The sequence below is a fragment of the Pagrus major genome, chromosome 15, assembly GCF_040436345.1.
Source record: "Pagrus major chromosome 15, Pma_NU_1.0".
Classification (NCBI taxonomy): domain Eukaryota; kingdom Metazoa; phylum Chordata; class Actinopteri; order Spariformes; family Sparidae; genus Pagrus; species Pagrus major.
The window spans coordinates 19,564,384-19,586,445 of NC_133229.1; the positions used below are offsets into that span (position 1 = coordinate 19,564,384).

General features: G+C 38.2%; 1 long non-coding RNA gene across 1 annotated transcript in view; it reads right to left on the minus strand.

The window, feature by feature from the left end:
- Positions 1 to 221: 221 nt before the first annotated feature.
- Positions 222 to 22,062, minus strand: part of LOC141009482 (uncharacterized) — an 83,771-nt gene continuing 61,930 nt past the window's right edge. The window contains exons 3-4 of the long non-coding RNA XR_012180141.1: positions 16,695 to 16,806; positions 222 to 3,563 (exon numbers count right to left, since the gene is read on the minus strand). This is a non-coding gene — a long non-coding RNA (uncharacterized lncRNA). The remainder of the gene's footprint in view (positions 3,564 to 16,694; positions 16,807 to 22,062) is intronic.

The following is a 22,062-nucleotide window of genomic DNA, read 5'->3' on the forward strand; positions in this document are numbered from 1 at the left end:
GTACAGCTTTTGCACACCTTAAGATCGACAGGTGTGTAGGAGAAGACCGAAGGCCGACAAAATCAGGAAAAAGACTCCCGCACACTGTCCACTTCACTTGCAATTAAGTTTAATGACAACAACATTTTTGGTACTTAGACCTTCATCAGGTTATCTCAAACGTTGTTGTCATTAAACTTAATTGCAAGATAAGTGGACAGTGTGTGGGAGTCTTTTTCCTAAATAAAAATCATAAAATACGCTCATAAAATTCAGCTTTTTTTAAAGATTGAACACGTGCACATACATTGTTGGGTTGTTACAAAACATACAGATGATCTTTTTTCCTTAATCATCTTCTGAGCCCCAGAGATTTATTGTGTGACCCATTGGAGAAGGACTTTTACTTTGCACGGTGGCACAGTGGTTAGCACTGTTGCCTCACATAAGGAGAGCAGTTTGCGTCTTCTCCCCGCGCTTGCGAGGGTTTCCTCCGGGTCCTTCCCCCTCCATCAGATTATGCACATTGTATTAAATGTCACATAAATAAAGAGTCTTACTTACTTGTAATTGAGTATTTCTACAAAGTATTTTAGCAAAATATCAGAGTAATTCTTTCACCACTGATTGGCAAACTGTGTCCATAGATTCAAATTAATAATCTCAGCCCTGCTGGATTTAAACTACAACGAGAAACACAGGTAGAAAATAAGGAACGTAACAATATATAAGTTATCTGATGGACACGCCGTGCCTTTTTATGCTGTTGTTAAATCATCCACAACGCTTGCTTCTTTTCTCTGTCAGGTTTTTTATGTCCTCATCGTCTCAGGCGATGTTCACATTACTGCAGATTAAATTTGAAAACTGTGTTGAAGTCTCAGTTTGTCTTATTCAAACTTTTGTTTCCAAAAGATCTGTTATCTGTCCACATTATGGTGTCATAGCAAAATCACTGAAGTTGTTTGAGTCTGCTCAACAAGTTTTTCAGTGTGATTTGTGTTGTCTCTTATATGTAACACGTGACTATAAAATGTGTCATCATAGGTCAAGTTTAGTTTCCAGTGCTTGAAAATGAAGCTTTATGTTGATTGAGGGGGGAAAGAGAGAAAATATAAGTTATTTATAAACCTGCATCAGTGTGGACATGCTCTCAGTGACCAGCCAAGGACAAAATGTGGTATTTCATGCCCGTTCTCCCCCTCAGCTGAAAGCATTAGCTGTGCGTGCAGACGGAGCATTGATAAACAAATTTCAGACTTCTACACAAACAGCTGTATCTCTCTGATGTGGTCGTCACTTTGAGGCTGAAAACAGAAAATTCAGTTCATCCAAGGACAAACAAAAAAACCATTCCTCTGAGGGTCGAATGTGTTTGGGAAAAGTAAATCTTCCAGGAATGATGCATGTTCTCACTGATAACCACAATTTGAAATTTAACAATGTGGCTTTACAGCCTGAGGGTCATGAAACTTGCTCAACCCATAAATGATGACCTGTTAATAGTTTTGAAAACACTTCTGGCAGAGTGTGACTCAGCAGTGACACTCAGCCAGAAGTTTAATGATCAACAGTTTATTGATCAACTATGAAACCTCCACGGTTCTTCAAATAAAATTTGTATTATGAGCTTTTAAAGAGGAGGCTATTGTATTGAAACTCTGCTATTTGAGGACATATTTGAAAGTACTTCAAATTATATATCTTATTATGAGAATACACATTTCCTTGACTTACATAAATATTTGAAAACAAATCAGATTATGTTTTTGTAAAGTGCATCGTCTTTTCCCACCGCAGCTGGATTTGGTCTTTATAGCTCCACTTGTTGTTGAAATCAGTCCAATCATCCCAGTTTACAGCTGTGAAGTGGAAACCTACCAAAACACATGAACAGCCATGTTGTAGTCCCCAAAATCCTAATGTCTAGCCTTAGTTTGGGGAGAATAAACCTGACGTTAAAATAACTTGTTAGTTTTAGTTGCAGCCCTAAACTACTGTATGTTACTGGTATGTGTTCTCTCATGGACATAGTAGTGCTGTTATGCACTTGTTCCTACTAGAGTCATTTATGCGCTGAGTGAATTTCATGACCTTAAAACCAAAAACGAGCTGGACTGAACTCACTTCCAAATTAATGTTGTATTCAATTTAGTTTTATTATTTTGGTAATGAAGATACAAGTGAGGTTTATTAACAGCAACACATAGAGAGGAAGGACACATTTGTTCAGTCGTTGAGGCCGGACATCAAATCTTTTGTGCAAAGCAATCCTATAGAATTTCGAGTGTTATTCCTAAATTAATTTAGATGAGCTTCAAATTAGCTTTAAAATATTGAACTTGACGGAGAAATGAGGCTTTGAAAGAGGCTAACAATAATGCTGTAAGTTGCAGTGTTGCAGATGCAATAATCCGCAATTCTCTATTCATTTTCGTCTTTATTAAGCACCTTTTAAAGTCATCAACATACATGATATCCATTTTTTAGAAGAAAGTCGACTTTAAGTCTGTGTAATTAAATATTACAGAAATCTTTGGTGATAATTACTCAAAATATTTTTAAAGAACAGTTCAACATACAAGCGCAGCAGAAAATGTACGAAATAAATAAATAAATGTTAGTCCATCAATGTGATTAAAAAAACTTGAAAACAGGAAACTCTGATTTTAAAAGTTTATCATTATTCTGAGATTAATCAGTTATTATTTTCTCACTGTTTTGCAAAACTAACTCATTAGTTTGAGATACTTCGTCATTATTTTGTGATACTTTGACATACTATATAATTATTTGGAGATTAAGTATTATTTTCTCACTGTTTTGCAATAATAACTCATACAACTCAGATACAAAGTCATTATTTTGAAAGTTTCTCGTTATGGTGCCTTACAGGATCTTTTTTTCATGACATGGCGGAAGCAGATTTCTATTACATGTGACTATGTATGCCTGTAAATCACAAATAATATTAATAATTAAACATTTAATAAAATATTTTTTTTTAAAAATGTATACAGAGATAAATGAAAGCCCCACAGCAGCACTTCTAACCGTTTTTCTTTTAGCTCGTCTCTGCATGATGTATAAATAAAGTTGTGTTACTGTAAATTAAAAGAAGCTCAAGACTCCAGATTGTCAGTAATTTTAACATGTTTGTTCACCACCAGCTGTGATTTCAACAGCATCAGCATGACTTCACTGGGTGTGGAGATTTTTGCTCAAAAACAGCCCACAAGCCAGAAAGACGGTTTGGAAAGCCAGAAAAACCTCAACACCTGGACAATTAACAGCACTATCAACCTCCTGCAGGTGTTTTATGGTCATTTGTGCAACGCGACAATAAAAATCTTACTTACTGCCTCTTTAAACCTCTTGAGTTTGTTCTTCCTTTCAACATTTGAGCAAATTATTCCCTGAGGCAACTTCACAGCACAATTTTTTTGTTGCCAAGAACCAGCAGCTGCAAACAGCGACACACACAGGACCCGCCTCTTCTTTTGCTGCCTGTGGTCAGCGCTCACCAGCCTCCCCATCTCATGATGATGATGTCATGACCCCAAACTGACTCAGCGACAATTTAACTGGAACAGAACAAGAGAAAACCACTGTTAGGGTGCAGGAAAGGAAACACGGGAAATGGACGGATATGTGGGGAAATAACGTTAAAAATATTAAAACACAAGATGACACACAATGCATTGAGTGGTGCTCAGGTAGCAAAGGGCATCATATTAAGTGCATAATAGGCCTACTGTGAGCAAATAAAATACAACAGGCTGGAACAGCTCACAGTGCAACACAATTAACTATCAGCTTTTATTACCCACAAATAAAAATGTGTTTTTTTCAGAGCTGCAGAGAAGGAAACACATTTCAATTCCCTAAAAATAAAAAATAACAAAAGGAACAAACTGGACTTATAATCTATCAAGGTTCCTCTGATTGTCCACAGCTATTACAATCAGGTATTATAACAGCCTATAATATAATATTATACTATATTATATATAAAAACTGTAGATATTTAATGACAGGAAATAAAGCAGTGACCTGTTCGAGGCCATGCTGCTTAATGGTTAACAAGGAAATCTGGAGTGTGTTGTTGGTTTTGTGTATTTTTCTGATATCTCTTGGGAGAATTTTCTTTATTTCAATGACTGATGTCCTCAGGGTGGTGTTTAGGACGAGCTGTCTTTAATATCCTGCTATTTCTATAAACCTTGTCCTTCCACAACTAACAAAAGCAGACAAAATTACATAGTGAAAGCAAAGTTTATAAGAACCAGTCTAAACGTGGATGGTGTCATTATTATATAGCCCCAGGCTGCCCAAAGTGAGGCCCATGGGCCAAAGTTGGCCTGCCATAAGGCTTGATTTGGTCCACCAGATGTTTCGGGAAAAAATAAAATCTGCAGCATCCGTAACTATTAGACAATAGACAATAGACTGAACTTGTGTCAGGTGCTCTTGGAAAACAGGGCAAAAGGGTAAGGCACTCAAAAAAGAAAATATTAAGAAATGAGGAACGAAATATTAAAAAGCCTTTGTTGTCGTGGCTAAATCATTAGAAGGGCAATCAATCCTATTTATTATCCGAGTACTTCTCACAAACACTCAACAGGAACACATCCCTCTGGTTCTGGCTGAATTGCACTGGCTACCGATCGATTACATAATTCATTTCAAGATCCCGACTAACTCCTTATTCTGCTCTAATCACGCTCCAGGCTGGAAACAAAGGGGAATCATGCTTTTATGGTTTTCATCACAACGCTGTGGAACAAAGTCCCCAAACTGTAAATATCAGAGCAGCTGAGTCAGTTCCTCAATTGAAAAAGCTTTTACAAAACACACCTGTACATACACGCATATGGAAAATATCTGTTCAAAGGTTTTTAATGTTGCTGTTTTATATTTTATTTTTTATTTTTATGTCTTTTATTTTATTTTATTTTGTTTTATTTCTCTATGATTCACTAGTTTTGCACCTGCACCTGCATTTTATGGTATTATTTTGTGAAGCATCTTGTAACTTTGGTTTAAGTTTATTATTCTTATTAGTATTGTGGTGATTATTATTGTTATTAATATCATTATCATTATTATTATTATATTAATAATAATAATAATAGAGAGAGAGAGAGAAAAAAAATCAGATTTTTAAAAAATGGACCACCAGAATTTGATTTTTCTCACAAACCACCACCAGGTTATAAATCAGAAGATCATATATGAATATCTCGTATACAAAACTGAATATGCTTTTGACATCTACGCTGCTTAATGTTCTGATTATTAAACTAGGGTTCACTAAAATAATACATGCGTTGTTGTTGTTGTTGTTGTTATTCTGAAAGCTAAATTGACACGACACACGCAACAGTCCCTTCTGCGCATCAGGTGTCACCTATGTGTCCCCCTGGGTTAGGAAACATGATTTCCATCCAATTATAGTAAAAACACACTTTGTGCACTTCCATAATTACTGCCTTTACAAATTTAAGTACAAGTCTAGACAAAAAGCAACATGGCAAATGACAATATGTGATTTCTTCACTGTAACACTTTTATTTATTAAACATCTGTGTTCAACGTCCTTGCAGCTTCCTGCTTTAATTCCAGACTTTCTGTCCTGTTTTAAGACCTTTGACATGACACACATGCACACACACACACACACACACACACACACACACACACACACACACACACACACACACACACACACACACACACACACACACACACACACACACACACACGACAAGGCAGCATTGACGAAAACAAAGGAAACCTCGGGCTATGATTTTGACTAAAAATACACATTAAGGCACAACCCAGAGATGATCTTCCCGCTGGTTTAATACGGCAGAATTTTATTTCTTTTTCCTTCAACATTTTGGTCACAGTTGGAGGCTCAACAATAACAGAAGTCACGTTTAAGCACAATAAAAGAGAACAGCTAGAACTTATCCTTTCTTTTTGTTTGTCCATTTGTCCAAACTACCACATGTTAAATGTGTACTGTCTTGTGCATATTTGTTGTGCTACACATTGCAAATGCATTTTTTTTTAAGTTGCCTTTGTAACATCTGGTCAGAGAAAGCTAATTGAAGATTAGCCTCATTTACGGTGTAATAAACTAACAGTAAAATAATGTGCAGTTGCATATTTTTACATGTACAGTACATACAGTGTCAATGGCTTGACGCCAGAGGACAAATTTGACATGAGAGTGAAAATAAAACAGTCAGCCTGACGTCTTTTCACAGCAATGTCATGACATGAGAACAAACTGATGCTGAAAATGTACATAGCATGTCTGTATTTACTTTTATATTGTCTTTTATTTGATAAGGAAGGAAAGTATAATATCTTTATACTACAAGAAATAAAGAGGAAAGCAGTTTTTTTATCCATTTTGAGTAAAATCGATGTTGTTTCTGATACTATATATTAAAGTTAAGCTACTAATGTATATAAAAAAGATGCATCAAAGTGTGAGTGAGAGCGTGCACACCTGCACAGATACTTTACATGTTCTCTGCAGAGGAGATGGACGACTTAACATCAACACACAGCCTGCACCACAGACTGAGACAACAGCTGTGCTACACCGTGGTGCAGGTACAGTTGATCTAAGAATTTCATTTTCCTTCAAGGCATGTTTGAACCCCTAAACGTCCACTCAGCTCACTCTGACACACTGAAACAAAGGCTGCGCTCCTGTTGGCTATTTACCACATATTTATTGTGCACGTACATCATCATGATAGATTGTGTATTGTTATTTACAGCAAAGCCTGAAAAATTTAATCTCTTCGCTTTCTATTGTTTTCTTTTCATCATGCATTTACTTTGAACAGCCAGACTAAACTTAGCCAAATGTGAATACGTGTGTTTTGATACAGAGAACAAAGTTAAACAGGACCAGAGGCAAATAAAATCCCTGAAACATAAAAGCTTCAATAAACATCAAATTTCCGTTAAGACTAATGGGGTCACTTTGATTTGACCACATTTTGTTAGTCATGATGGACCCCGTCTGCCCAGTCTAAACGGATTAATACAAAGCACTTTGAAGTTTGGCCTCAATGGTAAAATAAAGGCGCCGCACACTTTTGGCTACACAACAGACAATAGGACCTCCTCCCCTGAGCGCCGTGCATCACTGGAAAAGATGAGGCGGAAAGCTGTATGCAGACAGTGACAGATTTAGACTTTTAGCAGATGATGTTCTGGAAAGTTTACGCTCCCTGTAGTGTGAAACGACACGAGTGAGATGATTTGATTGGGGACGAGACGACATCTATGTTTTAAATTTGTGGTCATCTGGTCACAGATTCACCCATTCTGCATGTGTGTTTTTAATTTATTTTTTAAATTAGATGGACGTCACACATACATTTTGAATGCATGTTTTGTGACTAGTTGTTGATACTTTGTATACTTTGATGTTAGTGTCTGTTTCATTTATGAGGGGGGGGGGGAAAAATGAGGGTATTGGTGTTTACACCGCTAGCACACTGGTTAGCATGCTAATATCAGTAGATATCTTTGCAACACAATACATAGACGTCATAACGCTATAACTTTTATTTCTTCACATTGGTAGTTTAATTTTTGAATGTTTTCAACAAAAAATCTTACGTTTTAATTATTGTGGCTCAAAACGACAAGGCGTCCATCTTGATACGCATTTTTAGAAACAACACAAACAAGAGTCTGAGTTATTTGCATACATATTCAACAAATAAACAAAACAAATACAGAATGCTTCTGTTGCATCTGTGCAATGTTATTCCTACTGCAACAATTTATCAATTATTGAGCTTTTAAAGTCTTATTTTCAAAAAACAGGTGATAAAATCTGAGATCATTTAGAGCAATACAGTTGTTTGCTGTCTTTCAAGATTCATTTGTAGAAAACAAGAATTTAATAACTCAAATAAAAAATAAAAATAAAAAAAGGTAAATTAGTTGAATGTGGTAGACAATTAAAACCCCAACAGACCCATCTTATATTATAGATACAAATCTTTATTGAGACAAATCTCTCAAATGAAGTTATTCACCGGCTCTCCTCTGACAATGAATGTCTTTATCCATCTTAATCCCATAGGTGGACACGGTGATTAAAGACCTTGTGAGAAGAACAAAAAAGATAAATTACAGTCTTCCATTTATAACCGTGCCTCTTTGCTCACACTGAGCCATTACACCGACCGCAGGCCAGACAAATTCCTCAGCTTCGGCGACGCTGTTAATCACTCTGTTAAGAGCTGAGGAGATGAATTAGTCGGCTGCCCTTTTTAAGGGAAGCACCACTTAGTTTCAGACTCGGAGCGGGACTGAAACATCTTTTCACAGCTACACGCTGAGAGGTTTTCTGATTCTTTTTCTTCTGTCAGTCTCAGAAAAAAATATATAGATAGTGTGTCAGATCAGGACGCAAAAACCCAGACTTAACAGATAAATTATGAATTCTTTTGCAATTTTCAACAAATCCAAAAGGCTCAAAAGAAACTGTTCAGCAGAGAAACACCTGCAGCAACATTCGAACCGCAACCTCAATAAGCTTCTCTCCAAGCTTCTCGTCTAAAAGTATGGCTGTCTTTATTTAAGATTATTCACTCCGGTGATCTTTTTCACTCAGGACAAAGATGTATAACTTTGATGAATAATTTACTGAAGGGACAGGATTAACCAGTCTGATGGATGACTCGGTGCTTTGTCTTCCCTGCCTGATTAAGTGGATCTGCATTTAGCGCTCTGGGGTCAGCTTTAAACACTGTGGAGGACATTTATTGAACAAATTGCAATGTGTAGATATTTAACAGCAACAACAGCTAATCTCTGACCGAGTCTGCTGTCAAAGAAGTGGATTTAATAAGAGAAATAAGTAAAATATCTAATTATTTATTGGAAAATATAGATAGAACCCTCTTTTTACAGCCATGTTGCCACTAGTTTGTTGTTAGTTGCCACTTCTGTAGCTTTTCTAAGTTGTAGCTGTTGTTTTTTTGAAAAATACAGCATTAATATGCCTCACAAGGCCTTTCTTCGCTTGTACCAGATAGCCTAAATTCAAATACAAAATAAAAAAATTAGCATGCAATGCTATTAGGCAACTTCTGGGAACGTTTTGAGCAACAACAACATTAGCAGCTTCAACAGCTTCTTTAAGAGAGATCCCCACATTGTTCAGATGAAAAGTCTGTAAAAAAGCAAAGAGTAAAACTGTCAGTATTATGCAGTAAAGCCCAGATCCCTTTCACTAATTAAAAAAAGATAACCTAGCATCATAAATGTAGCCTATTTACTAATAAGCTGTTCAAATTCCAATGAAGCTCACTCACTATATGCGCCATTAAGTGTGAATACAAATTGCATTTCGGTGGAAGATCAGGGGTTACGCCATGGGTCTACGACGCCTATTCATTATCAGTGAAAGGAGATTTACCAGTTTGACGTATGAGTAGGTGTTTTGTCTTGTCGTCCCTTTTGATTAAGTGTAAACCTGCATCAGTGTTCGGCAGGTTTAAGAGTACTTAACACCAGCTGTATGTATTGGCTGGAGATCAAAGGTGACTCGAGCAGCGAGTCATCGTCCTGACAATCCTCTTTTTCACAGAGCGATATCTTGAGTCATACACCTGAACTGAATGCTGCTCTTACGGTGGATGAGCTACTTACTATACACTCTACTGCCCGCTTATCAAGTACATCTCAGCTAATGCAGTAACTCCCACCTTCATGAAGGTTATGATGTCCAAAGAGGTGTTGAGCTTGTTTTAGAGAGATGTAGATTCAACTTTATGGTCATTGTGGGGGCGTTAGCTTGTGGTGCTGACTATACAATGTATATATAAATATAAATATTAGAAACTCCTCTCAGCATAACGCAGTATAGTTCAACAGCACTTCAAAGTACAGTCTAAAACAGTTTCAGCAAAGACTGAACATTATGACCTGAGGGCTGTTGTATAAGACTACAGCTACATGAGTGTACCCTTTTTATTCATTTGTACACATAATCATTATCAAGAGTAATTTACAACAATTTGAGTTTTGCATTGCAGCAGACAACAATCTCAAACACCAACATATTATAGATCAAAGCGGTCACATCAACTACAGTCAACAACAGCGGGGAGATGAAGAGGGAGAGAAAATCCCCCAAACTCCCTTAAAGAAATCACTAAATTTTGTGATTTGTTGATTAAGGAGGAACTTCATAATCTTTGTGTAATGCTTTCGATGACAAATTGTTAATTTTTTAAGCCTTCTTGTAAATTCGGCACATGGTATTCTTCAAATCCTTTTATTTATTTGTACAGAAAGGATTGTGTCTGTTTGTTCCAGTGTTTGTTCTGAATTTATTTGCATATAGAGCGGGGGAAGTGACATGTGATCACGAGCGGCCACTCCAGATGCTTGTCGAAACGTGTCATCATGAGCTGTCTCCTTGTGATTGGACACATGTTAATGCCAGGAATGGACAGCGTCATAGTTTATAATAATGCAGTGCAGCAGTGAGGATACAGACGTTTCATAGAGTAGACGAGGGTATAGAACACAGACCTGCTTAATAATTGATGGTTTTTATAATGCCTTGTTTTAGCACCACTAGTTCCCATGTCCATGGTTAAAATAAGTTTGAACACTCGACCAATAAGAAATAAAGTTTAGTCTCATCGCACAAAAATATATAATATATGAATGTCCAGATATTTATTCACAAATATCTATGTTGACACTACAGAGTGTAAAAGCAGATGAAATGCGGCGTTTTGACTTATGAAGAAGTAAAAACTGGACTACCATCACACACACAGCTCACTTAGGCCTGTTGACTGCAACCTGCAACATGTGTTGCTGTGTTAACACCCTGAAACCAAACCAACATTTAAAACTGACTTACTGATCCTTTGAGATCAAATAAAGTAAAAGCTGCCTACAGCTGCACAGAGAAACCACAGAGAACATTTAACATGGTCTGTTTATCAAAAGGTTCAAAAACAGCCACTCACGTTAAAAAGCCTGTGTGCAATAAGCCTGAGCTGTTGTTGTGACATACAACCTGAAAGATCATTCTCCTAGTTGCTCTATAAATTTTGTTGGTACAAATATTTAAGGTTCAAGATGAAGTTACCCGTTTTGTGAATGTAGTGAAAACAACGCACGGTCTCTTCTTCTGGCTGCAGATCAGGAAATGAAAAGTTTCTTTGGTTTAAGGAGGTTCGTCATAGTCGCCAGGATAAAACACTCGCAGTTAAAGTTTCTGCAAAACACTGACACGTTTATTTTTTTCGTGTCTTAAGCTACAATATTGACATTTCAACCAATGACAAGTTTATGACCTGAACTCCATATCAGGAGGTAGAGATGATGTTGGTTGAGTTACAGGCGAGAGGGCTGCCAAGCCAGTAAACACAGTTCGAGAATGCGTTTCAACATTTGTGTGACGCTGCTGGACATTTTTAGGGAGACCTCAGCAGAACTTCCAGCCATGTTTGTGGACTCAAAAAACTTCCAGTCGATGACATCTCCCGCCGTATTTGTCTTGACAAACCTTGATCTTTTCCTAAACCCTAACCAACTGATTTTTGTGCCTAAACCTAACCAGACCTAAAATTGAAAATGTACATCAGCAACATTTGTTCTGGCGACTGGGTTCCAGTGTATTTTTTCCTCTCTTTTGGCATCAGTTTTGAACCGTTTTAAACTTTCAGCAGGATCTGCTTCGGGGCAAAAGTTATTTATTTCGCTGGTCTTGCTGAATTTGTATTTCAAATGTGGAAAGAGTTATGAAAGGGAGAACTTGTAGGAACAGGCACTATGACTTCCAGCGTCTGCTGAACTCTTCTACAGTTGAAGTTTACACACAGGGCACATCTTATGAACTATAAAAGCTAAAAAAAATGTATTCATCACAAACTTGACAGATGCCACGATTCAACTTGCAACCTCATTTTCCAGAATATGTTCCACATATCTGTCTAAAACAAACATCATCTATACACGTCACACAATTTTATTTTGTTGGAAATCTCCTGTGCCTCCCATTTCCTTCTGATGAGATACACACGGTGACCAATTACTCTTTCATGGGCCAATTTCTTTCATAAGATACTTTGCCAGAGTAAGAAAAGCAAGCTAATCATGGCTGCTTCACTTTCACACTGCCAATAGAAGAGAGCCATCATTAAAGTTATTAGTAACACCTGTGCTTTTCCTGCCATAACAATGTCCAAATGTTTTCAGTGAAATAGAGTATTCAAAAATTGGAAACCTATTGTTCGAGCTGGACGAAGTCAGCAGGATGAAACAAATGACTTCTCAACTGGAGTGAGAGACTCACGCTCTGTTGGACGCTGCTCTTACTTTTACATTTCACGGGAGGAAGGAGCTCATTTGCTGACTGAAGAGATGGACGTGCAGATAAAAATGAGTGAGCCGAGGAAGAACAGAAAACAGAGAGGTGGTACATTTACCATAAATTGTGATGTGCGCACACACACACGAACACACACACATACAAACAGCTGTAAAAACAAGTCAATGAATGGAGGTTCTTTGGCACAAGACTTTTTTAAGAGGGAAATTTTACATCTGCTGCTTTTGTGCTCCACATGTGTGTGTTTGTGTGTGTGTGTGTGTGTGTGTGTGTGTGTGTGTGTGTGTGCATTTGGCCAAGTGGCCGCGTCCAGACTGAGCACAGGGAAGATGACTGGAAACATGCTGCACTTTCAGTTTCCACTCAGTTAACACTCAGATGCACACAGGCTCTCACGCACCCACTGAAGAAAATTTGTTACAGTTAAGTGACGCCGCTGTCAAACAAAATCTTCTCAGGTCTGCATTTGATTGTTTTTTTGTTTTTTAAAAAAATATGTTTTTACAGTTTAAAGAAGAAAAATCACAGCATTTACCATTATAGGGGACAGGTCTCTGCGGTATGCTTGTAAAGCTCCTACCTACCGGACTGACTGTGGAGGGCGGTCCTATACAGTGTGGCCAGGTGTACGATAATTATCATATTTATACAATTCTGCCCCTCTATAAGATGTACAGTCAATAATCCAAAAATTAATTAATTCCAAAAATCCCAAAGTTTTGGATTTCAAGGAAAAAACATAAAACACAAAACAGATGGCGACTTGTTTTAAAATGTTAAAAAAAACAATCCCCTCAAAAAAGTATAAAAATGGCTCCATAGCTCAACTTTTCGGAAGTCTCGAGATCCCGAATTGATCCCCAAAGACATTGTTTCCACCCTGGAAGCGGGTCAAGCTCATGCACCCACTTCAGATGGGACGTGTGTTATTGCTATTAGCTTAGCAGCTACAGTGAAGATTTCAGCTTAAAAAAGGATATAAAAAACATCTTTTCAAATCAATTTGGGGTCTCTGGGATTCCAGAAACTTGGATTACACCATGCAAGCAGTATAAGCCATTTTATGTTTTTCCCCCCGTTATTTTGTACGTTTTCAAACAAGTTTACCATCTACTTCAGTTGTTGTGGGAGGAGAATGCTGCCACACTGTTTTGTGGACTACAAAACTTAGTAAATAATGACTGAACCTTCATTTTTGGCTGAAATTATCCTTTAAGAGTAGATAACTATCAGGTTTGGGTAACTACTACAGCTTCATTTAGGTCAGGGGACCTGTTTGGCAGAGATAAAGTAAAATCAATTAGATTAGGGAATGATTGTGGTCATGCTTTTAAAAAACAGGAAACAGGGAACCAAACCGCTGACAAACTCCCATTTTTTGGCCTCATTCATCCACAGTTTTAATATCACTAATTTGTTTTCTATAAAGCCACATAAAATCCTCCTTAACTGGTTGCGTAACCGGGAAGAATGACTTTTAATGAAGCACATTGATGCAAGAATACATAAAGGTCTATGTAGAATAATGTTTTCATCTGAAAGTAATAATTACTCATCACACTCAGTGGTTTGGTTTACACGCCTTCAGTAAGACCATAATTGCCGGGAGTCTGAGGAAGACAAACGTGAGATTGAAATGTACCAATAATCTACTCACTTCTGACACGTTGTTATTGCAAATGTTCCAAAAAACTGACAGAAAAACATGACGGGTGCTCACACTTTAATAACTGCGATGACGATGTAAACATGTTGTGACGGGTCTTCATTAAACGCAGTCAAATCACTACTCGTGATACTGAAGGTTACTGTGATAACAAGACGCAACACAGTCAGTTATACAATCAGTGTGCATATTAGTATATTAGCACTATTTTGGATTTTTTAAAAATGACAGAACTTGAACTTTTGTGACAAAACACATGTGACGTTGAAGTCTGCATGTCTCTTCAAAGTTGGAAAACGTATGATAATAAGGTGATTAGGGGCTAAAATCAGTATTTCCTTATTGCTAAATCAGATTGTAAGGTATAATTTGATTACATCATTCACTGCAGGCATAATACATGGCAAACGGCGGCACTATTTTTCCTAGTTATTTTCTCACAAAATTATGACTTTAAAATCTCTGAGAATATTCAAGTTTTTTCAAAAATAATCATCTTTATTACTCTGAATATTACCACCCTCCCCATGCTCCGTACGTTTTTTTCACCTACAATGTCCTTACCTCCTGTACATCTGGCAATCCTATTAGCACAGACAATCAGTATGTACCTTTGATAAAAGCACCAGTTTTACTAGCTTAATGCAGTATGACACCACTCTCCTGTGTAGGTTTTCTAAATGCTTCGTCAGCTGCTGATATGAGCAACTTTATAGTTCTTGGCTCTTGTTTTCGACTCTGTTTCCAGGCAGTCTCTCGCTCTGATGTATAAAACACCAAACACACAATCACACATGAGCTTTTGGTGTTGGCACTTGCATTTTTGCCCCAGCTGACACCATGACACTTATACTATTGATCATCAGGACTGATGAATGGATGGACTCCACTTTAGCTAATTAATCTGAGCTGCTGCAGCTGCACTCACTGTCAGTCAGTGGTAGAGGGTGGATGAAAATGGTACATGGGGGAGGAGAGAAGAGGAGGGAGGATGTGGCATAGATTTTGGTTAGGTGTTAACAGAATATTAGAATTTAGATGGTTTGTTTGCCTGTTTGAAGGCGGTTGCAGTAACAAAATACCCCCATGATGGAGCGGAAAATGAATAATTTACCACAAAAAATGTGTGTGCGATGTTGCAACAGTCACAGAGTAGTCTACACATCTGTACTGCAACACACTAGAACAAACTGACACAATACATTTTATACAAAGACAAGAATAACTTTACGTTTGTCCATCTTGACACCAGGGTTGTTTTTTTTTTGCCATAAACTGCGCATTCAAATTTTTATAAAGTTTCCCCTAACTCTACAACTCAAAGAACTCTGATCGGATCTGGGGCAGATTTGCTGCTACCTCAAATCACTGCAGGTTTAGCTCTAGTCTGGAGGGCAGAGATCTGACCTCACTATGAGTTTAGCGTTACCTCACAGTACTTTTGCGTTATGTCACAGTGCTTTCTTTGCTTCCATTCCTTCTGAGCCGCGTTATTATCTATCCCACCCAAGTTCTCACAAGACCTGGTTGCATCCTCTATGCTTGACTCAAACTGTTTACTCACATAGCTTTGTTGAAGTCTGTTTTGAGCTGTTGTTTTTTGCGGGTAAACACTCTAACCAGTTCGGCCTCTCTCCCGGTCTTCTGCTGCTCCTCTCGGGGTCGCATCCTTCGGAGAAGCTCTTGGCTGCAAGGGTGTCTCTGGGCTCGTTAGGCAGAGCGGACAGGACTGCTGTCAGCTGCTGCCGAATATTACCAGTGCTACTGTGTGAGTGAACAGTTTGAGTCAAGCATAGAGAACGCAACCAGGTCTTGTGAGAACAGAGGGATCCATCATAAAGAGGCTACGAAGCAGCAGAGGGGAAGAAAAGTATTGTGATGTGACTCATAATTTACAGTGAGAGGACACAAAAGATATTGCGAGGTAACACAAAAGTAATCCTGAACAGATTCTTAGGGGGCTCCATAGAATACATATCTGGACACAGGTCCAGTTTTAAGGCCAAGATGGGTAAATGGGGTGTCTGTGGTTCCAGTGCAGCACTGTGGGCCTGCTGGTTTATAATCAAGGTCTTGCTGAAAGACACAGCACAGGCAGCTGCTGCAGAAATGACAATTTTGTTAAGGTTTGGTGTCTTCCTTAAAGGCACGCAGAAGGAAACAAACACTACACAAACACCCTGCTGTAACATGCATACAGAAACTGAGAGACTGTGTGGGAGGATTTTTTGTACACTAATTTTTTGTTTTTCTAAATGCAGGTTTTTGAAGATTGAGGCTACGAACACGTGTCACACACTCGACAGGACAATTGAAGTTATCCTGACCTTCAGTATTTACTGATTAAATAAAAAGTTAAACCACAAAAAGAGAACTTGAGCAAAACTATAGTAAGAAGTAGAATAATTAAGAAATGACATCAGTGTGGGTTGAACACTTTTTACAGAGAGCTAGAAATGATATTACCCTGTTTCAGATACTGTAGACTTGTACACGCCATTTACTGCTGGTCAGGAGCTCCACATGATGGAGCAGCTGATTCAACAGGAATCATTTTGGATTTAGTCAGATAAACATGTTTGATTTTATCAACAAGGCTCTGATCAGACTGCCAGTACAGTAGTTTATAAATGTGTTGACTCCTACCGGATGAGCTGCGCTTAGGTGGTTTCCCCACCGGCTGTCAGGATGGGTGAATGTGGTGGAAACCTGCCTGATAGTCCTGTGGTGAAACAGTTTCTCAATCCTGCGCCTCAGCCTACAAAAGAAAGAAAAATCCCCATCATTAAGACATTCTACAGTATAAAAATACATTCATTTTTTTATACAGAGTTCTTTAGCAACTTATTATCTTAGCCTAAGTATTTTTCTTAACTTTATGGAAAATAGCCTCAAAGGCTGAATATATGATCAACTGACATGTACAGATAGATATATTTGTAAATATATCTATATTTAAATTTTGAGTATAGTACTTTACTTGAGTATTTCCATTTTCGACTACTTTATATTTCCACTCCACTACATTTTGGAGAGGTCTACAGATTCACATCAGTCAGCGCTGACAGGCCATTACTTGTGACGTGTAACCAATCACATAGTGTTGTGGGCAGGGCATTGAGTGAGTGACGACAGTGTGAGACAGCTGCATCGGAATTTATTTTATCGTTACTACAACCAACAAGCTTGCTAAACAGCCGACCACAGCTTGAGTCACACCACTGGATAATTTTAAGGACAAGTTGAGACATTTTGGAGTGGAGAAAACCAGGTTTTTTTTTTTTTTGAAGGACACCTGGGGATATTTTCCAGGTGTTTTTTGTGAAAATCAGACCATCACATCGTTATTTTGAGCCAAACCATGATGCTTCCCTAACCAAGTGGTTCTGGTGCGTAAACCTAACCAGAGCATAAGCACAGCGTTGTGACAAAAGACAAATTGAACCTAAACAAATGTAAAGTTGCAACGTAAAGAAACATTCAGTTTTAACTTTTTGCAGAAATGTACTTAGCTCACCTTTATTCGATTTGGTTGGGCAGAAAACGTGACCGATTCTGATAATTGGAAAAATGCTAAATATCAGATCCAATAATAAGTTTATCCCGAGAGAAGACTGCTTTTTTGTTTTTGTTTTATATGCTGCCAGCTTCAGTAGTTAAATGTAGTTTCTTGTATTCACTGAGCGGCACAGGTTAAAACCAGTCTCTGCTGTGATAAGATCAAACTCGGAGAGTCGAGACATGCACAACAGCAAAATGCAAACAGCTTTTGTTCTATAGCCTTCATCTGGTTTGGATTATGTTCTGTAACAGGACTGAAGCATCTGTTAATCATACCAGTGTAAGCAACACGGGTGTGTGATGTCAGTTTTCCTTATAAAGCTCAAACACAGCACAGTCGACTCATGACACACCGACTCCATCCCCATCAACTCCCTGCTCTCCCTCGCTCGTTCCCCTCTCCCCCTCTTCTCTCCACCCTGTGAGCTACCAGCTGCCTGGACAGCTCCAACTGGCTTGATTACAGGATACCAGATTATCATCTTAACATTACTGTAAACACTCAATATTTGTCAACAAGATAAAAGCATTTCCATAACTTAACAAACTAATGTCTGCACAATTTTGTCACGCATCACATTTTCACTCTTACACTCATCTACTGTTTTAAGAAATTATTTATTCTTGTTCCAGAACTACTTCATGATTTGAGCCGCAACATTTAAAACTTTTAAAATATTATAAATGCTATAAAATGTTGCCTGAATTCTCTCTTTGATAATTTTCTTTGGAGCAATGTGACTCATTAAATGTCTTTATATGATAAGGAGTACACACACGCACACACACCACACACACTCAGCACGCTCTTATTGAGAAATACCCGTTTCCGTGCAGAAATTGTGATCATGTGCATATACAGAGTGAAAAGGTGTTAAACTGCGTCTACACCCGGCAAATTCTTTCTCACAGAAAACTGAATTGACCCCGTTTCCACAGCAGCGCTGAGTTTTCTTTTTCTAGCTGAGATAACAATATGCCCTCAGGACTGGTAACAATAGTCTCTCACGTGTTAACCACTGAAAGATGCTGGATGACTACGTCTTGTTTCATAATAAGATGAAACATACGTGTCAAATGTATCTGATAAATCTGCAGCATCGGTGAAAGACTGAATTCAACTATAATTTGTCATTTTAAAGTTACTACAAGGAACTTTCTCCAAGCACTCGTGCATAAATTTGTTTTATTTATGATGTATTCAACCCTGATAAATTTGAATTTGACTCGGTGACACAAATTAAGAATGATTATAATAATCATATAGGTCAATACAGAGGCATCAGTATTAAAACTAGTTAAAGGGTAAATTGAGCAATTTTATACATTAAAGTGTGCTTACAGGTCTTGGAGTGTACTACTGCATATGTAAAAAAAAGTTGTATGAAGTGTTTTGTGGCTCCAGAAGAAGCTGCATGTAATCTGATAAAGTGCCTCCAGTGATGTCCCTCAGAAACTAAGTTGCATTGTGGGTAATGTAGACACCATGTTGTGCACTCCTGTAACACTGCTGGACTGATTTTGGACAGTTTAAAAACAAACACTCAAAATCGATACAGCAGAACCAGGCATGCTTCTTCCTTTTCAAAAACCTGGAGCCACATTACCCACAATGCAACTGAGCCACTGATTGACATCACTAGAGGACATTTATCAGATTACATGCAGCTTCACTCGGAGCCACAAAAGGCTTTTTTTACTACTTTTTTCACATATGCAGTACTCCCCAAAACCTGTACACACAATTTAAAGTGTAAAATTGGTGGAGTTAGATGTCCCTTAAAAAGATCCTTGTAGTATGTTTGATAACAGAGAAATGTTTTGAAAAAACAAAGACATCTGGGTCTGCACCTCACATGTGGCAAAACTTTCTTTGAAATCTGTAAACAGGTTTTCAAGACATCCCACTAAGAGAACTGAAAAAACATGCCCTGAAAACAACGTAGGTAAAACTGAACGCTGACGAGGAAAACAAAGTTTAACCCCTTAACTTCTCTGCACGTTTCAAACCAGGTTTTAGAGTGTCTTTTTTTTTTTTTTTTTGGTCATGTTTCTCACAGTAAAAGCTCACTCACCACTCTACATGTGTATTGTTCGACACATGATGCAATGTCTGAAAAGCCATCCCACACACACGAGACAGATGCAAAGAGGCCTTTGTGTGGGAAGCGTTTTCACTAAACCTGAAGCCTGTTTGTCTGTGTGAGACAGACAGACAGACGGTGAAAGAACATCTTTAACGTGGGTGGTCAAATTTTCAACTGTCTCACCTCTTATCTTTCACTTTTAAAGGATGTTCATTTCAGCATTACTTATGTCCTTTTACACCTTGAATTTTGTGCTACTACAGTGACAATTTTTGTTCCAGGAATCAAAATAAAAGCATCGTTACAATACATACATTTGTGTCACATTTATCCTCACTCTGTCTTGAATCTTTATCACTATTAGACATTTTGGAGCATCGCATGTTCTTTGATACCACAAATCCTGTGATAATCTTAGTTGTTTTCACCTCCTTCTGTCTCCCTTTCTGTCAGTGTCAAGTTTTCTCCTTCTTTTCTCTCTCTGGGTTTCTTCTTCCCACACTGTTGTGAACAGACAGTCATGTGATGAAACAACAATTCTGCCTGGGGGTCTCTGTCTGCAGCAGCTCACACTGCACTTTGCATTTCAATAAGTTAAACTTGAACCGTAAACATTACCATATTCTCAATTAACCTTCAGTTGAATTCAGAGCTCTTATCCTAAATTTACCTCATGGTGACAGAAAAACTACAAAAAACATCTAAATCAAGTAATATTCAAAGATGTGAACAGTCAGTGTGTTTTCACAGCGCTGCAGGGTTAGTCAGCGTGATTCATGATGATGGGAGAGGAGAAAAATGAGCAGACTATTGTTCACTTCACACTGAAAACTGACCTCCAAAACATCTGCCAGCGACTGCAAATGATGTCATGTAAAATCTTGATCTCTAAAAGTGGAATTGCATTCATTCAAATTAGCACGTACTTTGTCACACTGCGACTGAAAAAGTGCGAAATACGTATAATTGTGAGATCTTTAGAGCTGCACCGGGGCGTCTGTTTATTTTATCGCTCTCCAGCCTCACAAATGAGCTGCGTCAACCTCTCTGCTACAGTTTGAACTGAGCATAAAAGCTTCACAAGGGATGAATATATCACAGAAACATGTTGGATTACAAATTCAGGTTGCATGATTCAGCTATGTATGAAGCTAGAGCAAGAAAGTGATGAATAGAGCTTATCAGAGAGACTGGAGGCAAGAGAAAACTGCTCGCATGGCTCTGTCCAAAGGTAAATGACTGTATAACACAACTTGACATTTTGACGCTTTAGTTGGAACAAGTTAACCAATCTGATCTAATACAAAGAGGGATGGTAGAGTTGAGATTTTAGAAGAAAAACAAAAAGTCACACAGATAAGAAGCACCTGACTAAATTCCACCTATTGTATCCGACGCAAAACAGTGTCAAATGTTGACAGTCACAGAAAAATTACCACAAGTGCACGTTGTTCCAAATGAGACACGTGCTGAAGAGGACTTGTCCTTTTCAACAGTGAACTGAGCCTGCGAGCAAGCAGAGAGGCCTCCAGTAAAAATAGCATGTTGGCTGGTAAACAAAGCGGCTTTAAAAAGGAAGTGAGAGGTTCAATATCAGTGAGCTGCTGAGGCGGCAGAGCACAGGGAAAATCCAGTCGATATGTTTCAATTCTCAGTACCTGGCCGACTGTGGCGTGTTTACATTGAGCTGAGGTTCCTATACAGGTCACTGGCAGTGACTATGATTGAAGAGTGATCTCTACAACAAAAGAATGGAGTGATGAGCCACCCTGACTCAAACCAAAGACGTGACTAATATTCCTGGGAAACTGTGGGGTTCAGCATCAGTGCGAACAAAATCACATACGACCCAGAGCAATGATTCTTATCAGTATGCTGTTCGTGTCTTTGTTGGCATCTCAGTTTGCTGCCAACATTATCATCACCACTAAACTTTTTCTCTAATGTGCTCTCACTCACAGCACCATCAATAGAACAGACCAGATGAAACAAGCTCACAGACAATATACTGTGTAACACTATCTTTCTGTTTTGATAGCCCACTCATGATCTGTAAACTAACTTTAGGCTGAATTTTGCTTTAAGAATCTCTTACTTGATCATAAATCCACATATTTGAACTTGAAGCTGCTCCAGAGATTTACTGCGGTATTGCACACAAGTGTGCACTGCACTTGCAAACTTGTGTGAAACAGATAAGAGGTACATCAGTCAAAATTGAATCAACAGAAGCTGAAATCAGCCCAGTTACCCACATAAAATGTTGGCAGTTAACCTTTGTGTAAACCACTGATACATTCTTTCACCATACTGACATTTCTACAAAACATTTCATATGTGCACATGTTTGATCCCTGACTTTGCTG